This window comes from Equus przewalskii, chromosome 8 (genome assembly GCF_037783145.1).
Source record: "Equus przewalskii isolate Varuska chromosome 8, EquPr2, whole genome shotgun sequence".
NCBI lineage: Eukaryota > Metazoa > Chordata > Mammalia > Perissodactyla > Equidae > Equus > Equus przewalskii.
In genome coordinates this window covers 19,826,151-19,842,124 of record NC_091838.1, presented here as the reverse complement: position 1 = coordinate 19,842,124, position 15,974 = coordinate 19,826,151, and the positions used below count along the sequence as shown (strand labels likewise).

The window sequence follows — 15,974 nt, the reverse complement described above, 5'->3', positions numbered from 1 at the left end:
GAGGACTTCTCCATGGGAGCTATTCTGTGATGGAGGCCAATCCTGGAGGGGACCAGAGCAACAGTGGAGAAGACTAGGATAACACAGGCATTAAGAGAAGCTGCGGAGAGCAGTAGCATCTTGAAAGGAGGCAGGAGAAAGGGAAGGAAGCCCGCCTTAAGAGAGGACACCCCATGTGCAACCCACTCTGTTAGGTGCACACAACCAGGAAAGAGTCAGAGCTGGTGTAAGGAATGACACTGGAACTGAAAGGACGTCACTGCCAGAACAGCAGTGACTACTTCTGGTCTTGCTAAACATAAATCAAAGGTAAAGAAACAGACGTTCACACACTCACACCTGCCACTCCCTGTTATAATTCTTTCCCTCTAGCTTTACTCCTACATCCCATCCCAAGATATGCCACTGATTTAGAGATAATAAATTGTTCTGCAGCAGCTCAGGTAAGCATATAATACCCAACATTTAAAAATATACCAAGAAAATAGAAACAGTTGGCAAAATGTAGCAGCATAGTAACTTAATACAAGATTTACATTTCAAAGTGTAAAGCTCATGGTCCAAGAATGGGCATTGTCTTTGAGATGACCTTGAGAAACCACTGCCAAAGACTCATCCATGTGACTTTTATACCTCTGCCCCCTCCAGTTTCTCTGAATAAATAGCATTTCCCTTTGTGATGGTAAAATCAAAATGTCTCCAAACATTGGCACTATAAATTTCTGACCCCAATATATTGTAATGCCTGACCCCTTGTTGATGTCTGATTTTCACTTTTTAGTCCTTTGGGTTTCATCTTCTTGTAATCCTCATTGACCTATTTCCTGAAAGAGCAGGGCCATGGCTGAAGAAATGGCACCCTTGGATAAGAAAAGAAAAAGACGTAGAACTTTATAAAAAGTGCAGCACTTGGAGCTTTTAAAGGTGATCAAATTCAAACTTTGTTCACAGGAAAATAAAAAATGTAGTCAGTCACCTATGTGCTTCACTTATAGAAGAGATACTTGAGTATCTAGATTCATGAAGGTTACGGCTTCTATGTTTCCTGTCATCATTTCACTGAGGGAGATTCTATGGACTAGAACCCATGGAACAGTAGAAAAAGTATAATCTTTGGAATCTAGAGGGCTGGGTTTTAGTCCCAGCTCATCCATTTAAAAGTTGTGCAGCCTCAAGTAAATGAAGTGACATATAGGAGCCTCAGCTTTCCTTATCTGTTATTAAAAAGAAGGAGAAGAGAAGTAAGTAAAGGAAGGAGGAGGAAAGAACAAGGCAAGGAAGGCAAGGAAGGAGAAAAGTAAGTAGGAACCGATAACACTTACCTCGTAGGGTGGAAATGAGAGTTATATGTTTGAAAGCAGTATATATAACACAAAATGTTATGTCAACACAGTATTATTTCTAAAAATGATACCTTACATTCTGTTAAAGTCCTCTGCATATTGGGAGAAAAAATCCAAGAAACAAGCTCTGCTTTTAACAAAAGCATCACCTTGAGCTAAACTGCAGAATCTCCACCCCAGGACAACTGCAGTGTGTTCTTGTGGAATGGCAGTGTAGGTCTGGCTTTCTGGGGCATTCAGCTGAAACCCACCTCCTCTAAAGAATGTGTCTTTTTTTCATCAGCACCTTTCACAGACTACAGACTTCTAGATTTGACTTTCCACTGGATATGTTTATCCCTGCAGCCTGAAGTCCTGCACAGGTTAGAAGCTAGCCATCAGACTGTACAATATGTACAGTCCCATTGACAACAGCCCCTGAACTGAAATAGTACATAGTGGGTGTCTGGTGATCGTCTCACTGCACATTGGAGCTGTTAGTTCTGGTTTGGTGTTTGGTAAAGAGAATCCGAATCAGGACATGGAATCTTGCAAGAAAGAGGAACTAATGGAGGTAATTAGAAAAGAACACCTGTCGGTGAGAAATTGCAACCTCTACATTGGCCATAGGCAGCCATTGCTCCCAATTGTTATTCACAACAATGGAGAGCCTCTGGACTGTGAATGCGAGCAGTGATGGACGGCAATAAAATTCGCAAATGAGTTTTCACATTGTCTAATAAAATTCTATGACTTTGTCAATCTGTGTTGACACAGACCTACACAGGACTAGATGATAAAACGTTGTAAAGGGAAGCTAATTGTTTCCTTGGGTTTACACATTTGTCTTTTATCTCTACAGCTCTAGATGCAAATTCTGGCTTTCTTCTAAGTGACCATGAGGATAGTAGTCAATTCTAAGCCCCTAGCAGTCAAATATCTTATTGCCCAGAACATTTCAAGCCAAACAGGGCTACAAACAGGCAGCAAAACAAAAGCTCCAACATGCAGAGCTGAATTTAGGGGTGTGTGGAATCAGGACCACCTCAAACATGGCTCAAACTGTACATTTTAAGTAAATTTATAAACAAAAAGTGGATACCATCACAGAAGTTCTAGATTAAGAATTGCTTTATATCTATTCTAAAGATGCCATCTTGCAAAAGAATAAGAAGGAATGTTTTATGGTCTTAAATTAGCCTCAGAAGATATCATTTTAAAAGTTAACTTCAATTCACAAATAACTTTGGAAGTCGTAACCTGGGAAATGGAAATGGGGAATGAGAGCAAGAATTCACAAAAGAAGACTGAGGTTTGTCATAGATATTCTTAACGTTTATTTGATTTTACACACTCAGCACGAAACATGGCTGAACAAACACATAATTGTGGAGGGAAAGTAGGGAGAAAGGGGAGAAGGAAATTAAGTTTATATACACATAAGCTCTATGTGGTCAAAAAATTTAATTTACTACTTTGCTCCCATTGGCTAGAACAGGGCAAGCATATAACAAATGTTTAGTAAATATCTTTTGAATAAACAAGTAAAAACTCAGCCTATCAACTTTGTCTTGTTGATTAGACAAGATGTTCATCTAAGTTATTTTTAATGCTGCCTCAAAAGAGATAAAACCGACAATTCTCTTAAATGTTCGTCGGTTGAAAATCCCACAAGCATGGGCACATAAATAGAGTACAGCTACCTAGTCATTTTTAATATTAAAGGTGAGAGGGAACATTAGCTATTGGAACAATCACCTACTGTCTGCTTGCTAGGTATGTATATATTAGACTTTACTTGGAAAAGTCCTTTATTGATCTTTGCTCCATTTCTCTGAGACAGTAATTAAGGTTGATTATGCTTGCTTCTTACCTGTCTCAGAAAGGGTTACTGAATTAAAGCTGGTAGCATATTTTAGATTGTTGGAAATAGATTAACATGCTAATTATTTTAGAAATAAAAATTGAAAAATAGAGAGAAAATCACACTCTAGAACGTGATGGCATCTGAGGATCAGATTTCACTGGGACTTAAATCTCATTAGCATCAGTTTTCAAAGCATTTCAGCCAATGGAACCATAATTCACAAATAAATATAAATCAAGTGTGGAAGCCAAAATTACTTCCAATCTCATATTCTTCTTTTGTGCCAAAATGTATTCAAAATCAAACTATAAATTTATGGAATAGTTAGGTCTTTCTTGATTACACAGACCCCCCCCCCCCCCCCCAGTTCTTGAGTAAATTAAATATGTTGTAGGACAGAAGAATATTTTGTATAGGATTTTCACAGAAGACTTTTAAAAACATTTGACACTTAAGATAACAAAAAACATATGACAAATTATCTTAAATAAAATAAATATGATAATACTGTATCAAGACATGAATGCATATGATACATATAATACATAATTTGCATTGTGGTTGGAATTTATAAAAGTGAAAATTTGGGAAATTTACGCACAGACTCTCATTAAGGGAGGTTAAGTGATGACAGGTTCTTGGAAAGAAAGAACTAGCAGAGGTTCTCTTCCCAGCCCCCTTCCAGATTATAAAAGACAGTGAGCTGCCCCCTGAATCAAAGTGGAAAAGTAAGTCTCATGACTTCAATCAGAGCGCTTAGGCAAATCCCTCAGCCCTCCTGTGGACCTCTCTTTGTGGGTTTCTTTCCAATTTCTCTGGGCAGGCAGATGAGCACTAAGTTATGCAGACTGGGAGAAAAGTACATTCAATATGTTGGCCTGGAAGACAATTGCTACATGAGTGCTTATAGAAGACAAGTCAGTAATGTGAAAAGAGTGTCAATCTGGGCATGGTGAGGGCTGACCCAGACTAAAATTGCCCAGAGTATAAATCCAACAGGACTTGCCTGGCTTCTACTCTTTGCCAGCCCTGCCTTTGAAATGAAATACGCAATTGAAGATGAGGTAACTTTTTGTTCCTATCCAGAGAGATTCCAAAAGGTGGAGATCTATATTCACAGCAGCTGGAGGAGCACCACCTTGAGGAGGACAGAATCTTCCCTCATCCTACTCAGCTAACAAAGTGCCACATGCATATTTCTCCTCCACATCTACAAGGTGGCCCATGCTTGCCACGAAGACTCTGAAACTTTCTGTCTTCACACATAAGAGTAAAGTTCACAAGCATTTGCTTTCTCTGGTAACTCAAAAAGCTCTTCCTCAGGCACAAAACTTATCGTCTACAATATAGCTCTGATCATGTCACTCTCTCGCATAAAAATCAAAAGAGTACTTGGCATTCTTCTAGGACGCAAACGCCTTCATTCATCCGGGCTCTTGCACAGGCTGTATCTTCAGCCTGTAATACCCTTCTCAACCTCATGACAGTGGCAATGGCCTCTCTCCCTGAGGTCTTCATCAACACACATTTGCTACCCTGCCCAGACTCAGCAACACTTCCTCTTCCTGAGTGTCCACAGCACTTTGCCTCTATCTCTATTCTATTAGAATTCTATTTGAATTCAATAATTTTTTATGAGTTTAAATAACAGCTCTATTTACTAACTTGCTATGACCTTGGGTAAGTTATTTTACTTCTCTTGGTCTCAATTTTCTGATCTGTAAAATTAGGAGATGGACTAGTTAGTCGCAGTTAAATTTTGACGCACGGTTCTTGGCCCAAATTTAGACTTTGAGAATGCAGTGGTGAACAAGACTAGAGTTTTACCCTCCTCACCTTACATCCTCCTAGAAGGGAGAGGAAGAATAGACAGACAATAAACATCAAACAAAAACTAATTTCAGATACTATTGAGAAGTAGTACCAAGATGAAAATACAATAAGATGATGCTATAGATAGTGAGGGGGAGGAGAGAGGACACTTTAGCCAAGGTAGGAGGAGAAGGCCTCTCTGAGGAAGGGAAACTTCAGTTGAGAACAGAACTGGGAACAGAGGCAGCCTTGTATCTCCATTCCAAGTAGAAGAAACATCAAAGATGCTATAGTGGGAATGATCTGGGTGTGTTCAAAGAGGACAGCAGCGACTGAGATCGCTGACTAAATCAGCATGGTGGGGAAAAATGAGGTCAGAGTCATCAGCAAGCAGCAGATCACATGGGGCCTTGTAGGAGTTTGAATTTTGTTCTGTTGCAACAAAAAGCGTTAGAACATTTTAAGTAGTTGACATAATTTGCCTTATACTTTAGAAAGATCATTCTGGTTGTTGTATGGAGGAGGGCTTTTTTGGAGGGAGTAGAAGCTGAAAAGCCATTTAGGAGGATATTTCTATAGTTCAGGTGAGCGATGAATGGTTTGGGCAGTGTTGTAGCAGTGAAATGATGAAAATCAGGATATATATTAGAGGTAGAGCCAAAATTAGTTACCAGTATATTAGATGTAGAGAATGAAGAGAAGAAATTAATCAAGAATGATAACTAAGTGTTGAGCCTGAGCAACTGGATGAACTTGCTTGGGCAAAAGAGCATATTTGATTATAGAGGTTTCAGCCTTGTTAAGATTGAAGTATCACTGGACATCTGAAGTGGGAGTGGAATTGATGAGTCTAGAGCTCCTGGGAGAGGGGAGTCTGGGAGTCACCTCTTAAGTTTGTAGTCTCCTCTTGGGAATCCTCAGAATGTTACCAGAAAAAAGCCATGGAATTAAATGAATTTGCCTAGAAAAAGAGTGAATGTAGAGAAAATAAAAGAGCTGAAGAGAAAACACAAAAGCTTGCCAATATGCAGATCCAGGAGAAAACATCAGCAAAAGACACAGAGAAAGTAGAGAGGGAGTTAGGTAGAAAAGAAAGAGCAGGCACATAGTGTCCTAGCTCTGGATAAGAATGTGTTTCAAGAAGAGAGCCAACATCTGCTGTTGAACAAATAAGAAAGTATTGAACATTATCTGGCAAGAGATAGGTCATTGTTTTATTGCTGTTATTGTTGTTGGGAAGTGTCATGTCTGACAGTTCTGAGTGCCTAGTCGATATTCGTGGTCATAAAGTCAAGGTGATTTCAGTCATCCTGATGGTGTAATTTTCTCCGTCAACTTTCAGCTCCCCTGGTCTCGGCAGAGGGCTGTTGAGTTTCATCAAGCTAAGGGCTTGGTGAATGTCCATTCTTGCTTGGCAGAATGTCCAAATAGGATATTTTAAGTTTCTTCTGATCTCTAAAGTTTCATGAAATAAAATACATTCTATTTGAATATAAAACTTCAAACTAATTTCTTAAACTAACTTTTGAAAATTCTCCAAATTAAGATTATTTATGGTTGCATGCAAAAACTTGACAATGAAGCAATGGGGAAAGGGATCTTTAGCAGTCTTGCATGCTATTTAAATCACAAATATTGGACTAGGAACATGTATTAATCTGAAACAAATGTCATGGTTTATTCTTCCAATACTTTTCACTTACGTTTTGTGTCCCTTCCTTTCCCAGCTTTGATCCTTGGGAAGTTTAAAAGGATGGACTATGGAAAGCTTGATGCCCAGTCAGGTGTGGCTAAGAGATATCCAAGGTCAAACCAGAGTTGCCATAAAAATTCTCTTAAAAATAAGAGAAAAGCAAGGAATTTATGTATTAATAGAAATTATTTATCTCAGTGAATAATTCAAAGATTAACTATTCCCTCAAACTTTTGACATCTTATAGAAGGCAGCATTTGTCTTTTTTTGTTTCATTTTAGGAAAATCTAAAATTAAAACCTACTTTAAATTCTAAAAATAAGTGGTTTAACTCCTGAAAATTTATTCAATCACATTTTAAACTCCAACATACATATTTCTAGACTTGTAAACATATTTGCATTCTTTTAAATTTAAATAGAAATAGATTTGTTAAAATCCGGTTCTCTGAAATGTTTGGGAGAGTATCATCTGGCTTGATTTTTATAAATTATATGTAATGTTTTTAATAAAATACTGTGGAGTACATGCTACTTGGGAACAAGAATTAATGATTTAACTCTCCTTCTTATGGAACTTTAACTTTTCCAGTGTCCACTCAGTGCACAAAAATAAGTAGTTGTCATTCTCAGTATGAAGCAGTGTTTAGCTTTTGCTAAAAATGCACTTTGTCATAATAAAGAAAACCAACTTGAATTCCAAACATTACAAGTGACAAAACGTTTTATAGAGCATTCATTTTGTATGTAGACTGCACCTGAAGTACTCTGCTTTAATCTAAATGAAAAAGCCGAAGTGAAGTCAAAAGTTATTTACTGTTGCTTCTTCCTTGACATTTCTTAACAGGACATAACAAGCTGGTGCAGAGGGAAGCCTGGACAGACAGGCCTCCTGATCTGTGCATTCGGTGAACCCTGCTAGCATTCCTCATACAGTGGCCATTACGGCAGTGGCTCAACAAGAATAACAATGCCTTGCATTTATACAATGCTTTCTGGTTTACAAAGTGCTTTTTGTATTGGGTTTGTTTCTTTTCAGTGAGAGGGAAAGTTATATGGAGCATTTTATTCCCTTAGAATGCAGGAGACTTTTGGCAAGATTTTGAATCTTTCCTCTGTGGCCAATTAGTGACAATTCCACTTTTGCAAGACAGCCGTCTCCCTGTCCAATTTGACAAGGCAAAGCAAGAAGACTGGCACTGAATTCGATGCCAAGAGTAGTTCAAAATCGCACCACCATCAAAATAGGAATTCAGATGCAAAATTCTAGGGCTTGCCTAGTCTGCTGTGGCCACTGCAGAGGCCGAACCATAACCAGAGTCGGCTTCCGGAGCGAGCAGGTTGGTGGCAGTGTAATTGGTACAACGTTTGTGCAGGGGAAGTTTGGCAACATGTTTCTGATGAAGGCAAAATTGCATAATTGTGCAATCACGTGCATACCAATATGTTTATTTTAGCCTTGTTTATAGTGGGGAAAAATTAGAAGCAACGGCTTCAGTCAATAGGCAGTTGGTTAACTTTATAAAGTATGATACAACTGTTAACTGGAATACTATGTAACCAATAATTAAAATACAATGGAATGTGATCTGGGGATGGGTAGGGTAGACCAGACAGTGTAGGACTTTGTAGGTTATGATAATGCAGAATCTGGACTCTTTCTGTGTGAATTAGAAAGCCGTTGGAGATTTTTGAACATAGGAGAGACAGGATTTGACTTATATCTTCAGAGGATCACTCTGACACAGTGTTGAAAAGAGACTGTGGCAGGATTGCAGGAAGAAGAATGAGGATGTGCCAGCTTAGGACAGATGATAGCTGAGAGCAGGTACTACCAGCAGCGGAAATGGGAAAAAGTTCTTAGTCTGTGAATAGTGAAGGTCAAGAAAGAAGGATTTTCTAATATATTGGATATAGGGTGTGAGAGAAAGTGAAGAGTCAAGGAGGACCCAGACTTTTATTAAACAGTGTGTATGCATGAGTAGATCAGAGCAAAAGAGAATATGCCCCCAAAGTAACTTGTTGAGTAATTGGTTTACAGAAGAGCCTTTATTTTTATCGTTATACTTTTGTTTGGGATTATGCAAGGAACATGTGTTACTTCGATAATTTAAAAACCATTTAAAAAAACAAACTAATGCCAGTGAGAATGAGAAACAATTTGTATATACTTTTTTTCCTCAGCCACCTCTTGTTGCATGACAACCAAACCTCACAAAATAGCAAGCAACAACTCTGGAACATGAAGCAATATCTGACCCCCCGACCTGCCCGATGTTAGGATTCATATCAAGTTGCATCTCTTTATCTGGGCCTTTTCTAATTGAAGGAAAGAATTCACTAGGGCCTCCCACACAATGAACCTGAAGATTAACACCGCGGAGTCAGCACACCTGCCAACCAAACCACAGAAGTAACCCTCCATCTGTGTAGTGAAATGACTCATTCTTATTCTCATTAACCCTCATAGCTAGCATATTTGACTGTACCTCCTTTTCGAAATTTTTATTTTCTGTTTATATTTTCATAGGCCTTATGGCATACATACCTTTTTATTGGTAAGCCACTCGAATCCTTTTTTAAACATGTGGGGAAAAATAAATACATAAACACTTGGCTGTTTTTTCTCCTCCCCTCCACTTGTTTCTAGGTTTATCTGCTTTACTTATGTCTTATTCACAGCCATGCTATTCCCTCGCTTAACTGCTCCCCTCCTTTCTGTGCAGTTGTCAGATCATGAGGAGAACCATGCAGCTGAGAAAAATATTTACGTACGGATGTATATGCAGCACCCAAGCTGTTTGGGGAAAAGGTACAAACAAATCTAATACATGAATAATACATGGGACGCAGGGAGCTGTGTCTGGACTTGGGCAAATACTCCCTGAGTAGACAGAAAGCACAGCGGGCGTGGGTGAACCTCAGCACGTGTGGAGATGAATAAAACTCAACTGTGCCTCAAAAACGGTGACAAAATGCAATGCAGGATGAGCAAAATTGTTTTCATAGCAATGGCAGGTCTTCAAGCATTATATAGAAAGACTTCTGTTGTCTCATATAAAACGAGATGCCTTCTATTTCTTCAAACTTCTCCTCTCCAAAGCAGCCTCACTATTCAATTTCGTCCTTCAACATGTGTGTACCTGGAACCCAATGGATCGGTGGTGATTCCAAGCTATGCCGCTCCCCACCTACTTACAATAGGGACTTTTGCATCTCTAGCTCATCTCATGGCAAATATTCCACCATTTGCAAGTTAGGCACGCAGTCTGTGCATGTACCAAGCGTGTGGCTTTCTGCATATGTCTGCACATCATTTTTCAGGAAACTCTATTTCACACTACACCAGCTTGATGAGTAGCTGTTGTTCACACCCACTGAGAAATAACTCCATGTGAGAATAATACCTTTACAACTTTGAAATGTCCTCAGACAGACTTCTCATCTCCAGGCCATCAACCTGCTGTGAACTCTCATCTTGACTTTTCACACTTACAGGCAACAGTCGTGCAACATACTGTCAAACAATATGAAGGTTTGGGAAACGTGAAGGAGTGCAAAATTAAATTGGAGCCTGAACATCTTTCTAGTTCAGGGTAATATTTAATAATTTAAAAAAATCCACCACACATGCAAGTATATTTGTACTTGGTGTCTATTTAAACTTCTGCTCCGTGTCTCGGAAGCATGTTTAGCCTTCTGATTCTCCTTCACACTCTTTTTGTTGAAGATTGGTGTATGAACTCAGCATCTGAGGTCCCTGTCCTCAAGACACTTTCTACTTACATCTTCCTTAAGGTAAGAATTTCTGGTCAAAAATCTTAATCTTTACTTTAAACCACAATTATTATACTACTGAGAGCTTAGCATGGGTGTGGTTCTAATGAACTGAATTTTCTCTTTGAGTATTATCTAGAAATAATTTTACCAATCCTGTTTGTTGAGAATCAAGCAAAATGTAGGCATTCAATAAATATCTGTTATAGGAATAAATAAAACAACCAACTCTTTCATTCCACAAGTAATTGTTGAGCCCCTGAGACAGGCCAGACCATGCTGGATGCTGCAGATTCAAAGTTGAGCCTAATGTGGTTCTGGACTGAAAGGAAATTCACTTGTGCTCCACAGAAGAGTTGATGTGTTAATTATACTCTCCCTAATTCAGCAGGAACATTTCTCAGCAAAGGCTGAAATACACACATCAAACTTCTTGTTAATTTTTAGTTAACTAGAAAGTTCAATTAAGTGGAAACCAGCTCATTATTAGCGCTTAATTCTTTCAACTAATGTCCAACTAGCTCAACATCTGGAACTCAGTTCAACCTGACAGAAATATTGAGTGATTACCATAGACTGTGCACATGCTGGGTACTGGGGATGCAAAGATGAAAAGACACAGGCTGGGAGGGAGAAGAATGGGTTAATGACAATCCACCAGCCAGGACAGAAAAGTGGGCTAGTATACGTTACGCATAATTCAGAGTAACGTGAGGAACAATAGAAGAATATACAAGATTCGGGAATTGATCTTGGAGGTTAGATAAAGGGACAGGGCAAAGGGGAGTGCATCAAGGAGCCTTCTTTCTATATGTGGATATAAATCAAGAAGGCCTGCGCGAGTACTGACCCAAGACATCTAGAAGTTGTTTTTTCAAATGTCCAGTATTGGCTCGTTTCCTCTTGATTTTCCCCTCTCTTAAAAGGTCAGTAGAGAAAAAATCTGATAAATCAAATCTTCTGAGAAGTTTTATTCTGTTTAGTAAGAGTAGTCATAACTATACATCTTAACTCCCTGAATTTATAAGGTATTTTTGATAGAAATCATACTTTGGCCCTGAAACTAAAAGGATTGTGTATGTGTTTACATAAAAATGTAATAATAGGGGCCAGCCTGGTGGCATCATGATTAAGGTTGTGTGCTCCACTTCAGCAGCCCAGGGTTCATGGGTTTGGATCCTGGGCTCAGACCTATACACAGCTCATCAAGCCATGCTGTGGTGGTGTCCCACATACAAAATAGAGGAAGACTGGCACAGATGTTAGCTCAGGGACAATCTTCCTCACCAAAATAATAATAATAATGATAATAATATATACATTTATATGTACATACAAAACATAAGTGTTGGGGCCGGCCTGGCGGCACAGCAGTTAAGTGCGCATGTTCCACTTTGGCAGCCCGGGGTTCACCGGTTCGGATCCTGGGTGCGGACATGGCACCACTTGGCATGCCATGCTGTGGCAGGCGTCCCACATATAAAAAGGAGAGGAAGATGGGCACAGATGTTAGCTCAGGGCCAGTCTTCCTCAGCAAAAAGATGAGGATTGGCAGTAGTTAGCTCAGGGCTAATCTTTCTCAAAAAAGAAAAACCAAAAACCAAAAAAAAAACGTAAGTGTATATGTTTGTATTAAAGATATGTAAATATACAGTTTATACACATACACAGATAATATGAATATTCTTGAGTATATATTTGCTTATGTTTGCTATGAAACTTTTAAATAATTATTAATGCCAAATATTAATGAAAATAGTTTCACTTGTAACTTAGAATTGCCACAGAAAGTTCGAGAAATGACATATGGAAACATATGAGCCTTGGGAAATTTGTGGTCAACAATGAAGTAATATGCCTCATAGCACAACCACTATAAGAAACTCACTTCTAGAAAATTTTCTTTCTAATTTCTCAAAAGGAGTGGTAGATTTTTTTCCCAACTTCATTTGGGAAAATGTTTTGAAATTCTTTATGATACATAAATAGACGTATGTCTTAGGAAAATGAAGCTGCAGCTACCATCATTTATGAGTTTAAGAAAGACATGTAAGATAAAGGGAATCAAATTTCCTGTTAAAAAAGAAAACAAATTTCATAAGAGTAAAAACTTTGAGATATTGCATGAAATAGTCATAATCTAGTTTATAGTGTTTAAAATTCTTGCAGAAACTCAGTATGTGAACTGTTTTTATCTGTGAACCATTTTCAAACGAATTCTGAACACCAGGATGGAAAGTGAGGCAGAAATCATGATGTAATTTGCCTGTTGCTTCTCCACTACCAATGCTAGCCTGAAGCACAGCCAGCCAGCCAGGAAGTGGCAGGTGTTTAAGACATCTCTATCAACTGGCTAACAAACTCTTTGACAAAGTTCACCAGTTGTTACATCCTCTAATAAAACAACAAAATGAAAACACAAACTTTCCCATTAGAAATAACAGGAGACACAGAGTATTTCAGAAAGCAAATGATTCTACTAAACATATCTCCTCTGGCACTTAGACCTATTGACCTCAAAGACATGAAGAGAATATTTATGAGACAAAGCCTTTTAAAATTATCAATGCTCCCCATTAATACTGTTGTAGGAGTGAATCATCAGTTTTTCTCAAAGGAGACATAAAGAAAGATTTCCAGTGAAAAGTTTTGAGGACTCAGAGTGGGTCAGGCACAGGTAGAGGGTGGTATCAGCTGGTTTTGGTTTCTGAATTGTTGATCTACAATTGATGGTTGTGATAAAGTTTGTCCATCAGAGCAGGAAGTAAGCATGTCCATATTTTAAAATTTATAACCGTGGCCACATCATTTTGATTTAACAGATACTTTTTTGGATTAATATATGTTTTCTGCTGTGTGTCCTGTCTCTCCAGCTCTCTGAAGGCCAGCTACTCATCTGTATCTCCAGCACCAGGCACATCCCAGGTTTCAATGGAATGAAAAGAATTTAGAGCTGGAAAGTGGTCAAGAGGTTAATCCAAACCCTTCTTTTACAAACAAGGAAATTCTTTCTAAATACTAATAGGGCATAAGATCTAGCCATGGCTGTAAGCGCCCAGCAGTCCCATAGGATGCTTGCTGAGCTCAGGGTCCTGACCTGAACTGCTCAGTGCTGTATCCCACCACCCCACACAGTGCCCAGCAAGAGAAGTTTCTCAGTAAATACTTATTAGTTAAAAATTTCTGGATGATTTTACAAAGTTGTCTAAAACAAAATTTGTGATCAATCTTTGTTAAAAGCTGAATATTAGAAATGAGGACACCAATAATTTGGAAAAGGAGAAATTTGTTCTCTCTCTCTAATCTGTCGTTCATCTCTGCTTGCCCTCCTTTTATTCTGATGGATTATAAACCTGCTCCTATGTTATGGAGGCATAAGTTAATGGAATTACTGGGCTCAACATTACTTCCAGTAAACAATTGTTGTATCTGTAGGGTTTTTCTCCTTATCCATTCCCATGAATGATTTCAATGATTCTCAGATTTTCACAATTAATTAATTTGCTCATAAAAGACATAATTCCATCTAACACGTAGCACCTTCTACAGTAATATCACTACCAGAGTTCAAAACAGTGCTAGATGGATGCCTGAGTTTTGAAGATATCTAGTTTATTTTTCAGAACTGAGCTGAAGAAATAAGCTGACACTGTCAAATGATGCTTTCAAATGACAGAGGCAGAACTTTGCAACCTCTGCCTTTGGCATTGGCTGAGTCCCCTTCCCCCATCCCTTGAAGATGACAATTTCTATGAAACTACGGATCCAAATGAAAAACACACAACACTGGGGAAGCAGCAAATCTCAAGTAGGGACCACCCAGAATCCTTAGGACCATTCATAAATACCGTATTTTTTCCCTCAAAGAGAAGCACTATTTCTTTCTCTATCTGTATTTTACAGCCTCAAGCCTGTTTCTGAGTGTTGGATCAGAATGATGTGAATACAGGGAGCGGTATACAGCTGCCAAGAGGGACGGCATCTGGCTCATAGAGGTGTATGTGTCTTCCAGGTCTTTACTGAAGTGCTGCCTTATCATTTATCTGAAACAGTGGATACAGAGATATGGATTCGAGCACACGTACTATTCTTTGAACGATTACATTGCAGAGCTACTTGGAGATTCAAACAGCTGTCTAAAGTGTGGATTAAGTGCTAAACAATAACAGATCATCTGGAGAGTTTTGCAAACGGAACTCTCTCATCATCTTGAGAAATATCTTTCCTGGAAAGGCAGATTCCATTCTCCAAATTCAATGAGCAACTTCTCCAAAGATGTGGTCTTCTGGAATATACAGAATGATGCGAATATTCTAAAGAAATATTGATTGGAAAGGATCAAACTCCTGTTTTATAGATTAAGAAGTGTTTTATGCCTTCTGGACTTACAAGGACTACAAATTAATGTATCCAAATGGGTAGCTGATAAGTGCACTTGCTTTGATAGCTGTGAGATCACATACCACATTAACAGATACCAATTTTAAAATATGCCAGCTCTGTCTCTGGCCTATTTCTTTGTAATAACTCATGACTTTCATGTACCATTACCCATTAGTCATTCTTTCTTCAGTTCATGTTACATTTCTCATCTCTATTGGAAATACATGATAATTTCATGTTCACAAGAGCTAGGAGGCCTAACCATTATGCATGGTTTCAAAATTATTTTTCACAATACAGGGAAATGACACATATGAAGTATCCCAAAACATCAGTTCTCTTGGTAAACACAATTTCTTTATCATTTTTAAAGCCCAAGTAACCAGTAAACAAACAAATAAATAAATAATCCCAAAGAAAAGAAAGATAAAAAATTTCTAACCATATTTACTCTAGTAGAGAACAAAAGATCGACAGAAATTGTCATCTTCCTCAATAAAACCCTGCCTTCGAAAAGTTAATTACAAGATCCCACTGAGTCTAACACTTTGGTTCTAGAGAATTACAGTGCAGTACGCAGCGCTCGCAAACAGAATGAATAATTGAAATCCAGAGCTCTTCTGCTTCAATGAAAAAAAAAACAATATTTCATGACACATAAATTTATTCAGCTTATTTGCATTAAGGTTGAACGATCAAAGCACTGTCCACAGGAAAATAGTGATGGTACCTTGATTTAAGTGTGATGAGCATTCATAAATATTCTTAGGAAGCAAGATGTACCTACATTTAATCAGCACTTATTAAAATTTTATTCCCTATAGTTATTCAACAGGATCTGTGGTATAAAAACATAATTACAAAAATCAGATTTGAGCTCATTTGACAACAGAAGGGTTTTATGGTGACCTATCTCCAAATGTTCCTATTTGTAATTAAATGCAGCGATCAGCAGTAAGGATTTTGAAGCTGTTTTAGTAGTTCCGCTATTCTGCTTAACATGTGGCACCCGTAATAATTAAAATGATACTAACACATGCACAATTTTATGGCCCTTATGGTGCAACCCATTATGCCAAATAAGGGCCTCTGTTTTCACAGCATACTGCACATGGTCTCAT

At 38.3% G+C, this 15,974-nt stretch overlaps 1 long non-coding RNA gene across 2 annotated transcripts; it reads left to right on the top strand.

Moving 5' to 3' along the window:
* The first annotated feature begins 7,724 nt into the window (after window positions 1-7,724).
* On the top strand, window positions 7,725-15,679 carry LOC139085224 (uncharacterized). 2 transcript variants are annotated; one of them, XR_011543383.1, is made up of 3 exons: window positions 7,725-8,033; window positions 9,420-10,491; window positions 14,374-15,679. It is a non-coding gene; the product is annotated as an uncharacterized lncRNA (long non-coding RNA). The 2 variants fall into 2 exon arrangements; XR_011543382.1 differs by lacking the exon at window positions 7,725-8,033 and adding an exon at window positions 13,344-13,441 and having other exon boundaries at window positions 10,354-10,491; window positions 14,374-15,259.
* The last annotated feature ends 295 nt before the right edge of the window (window positions 15,680-15,974 follow it).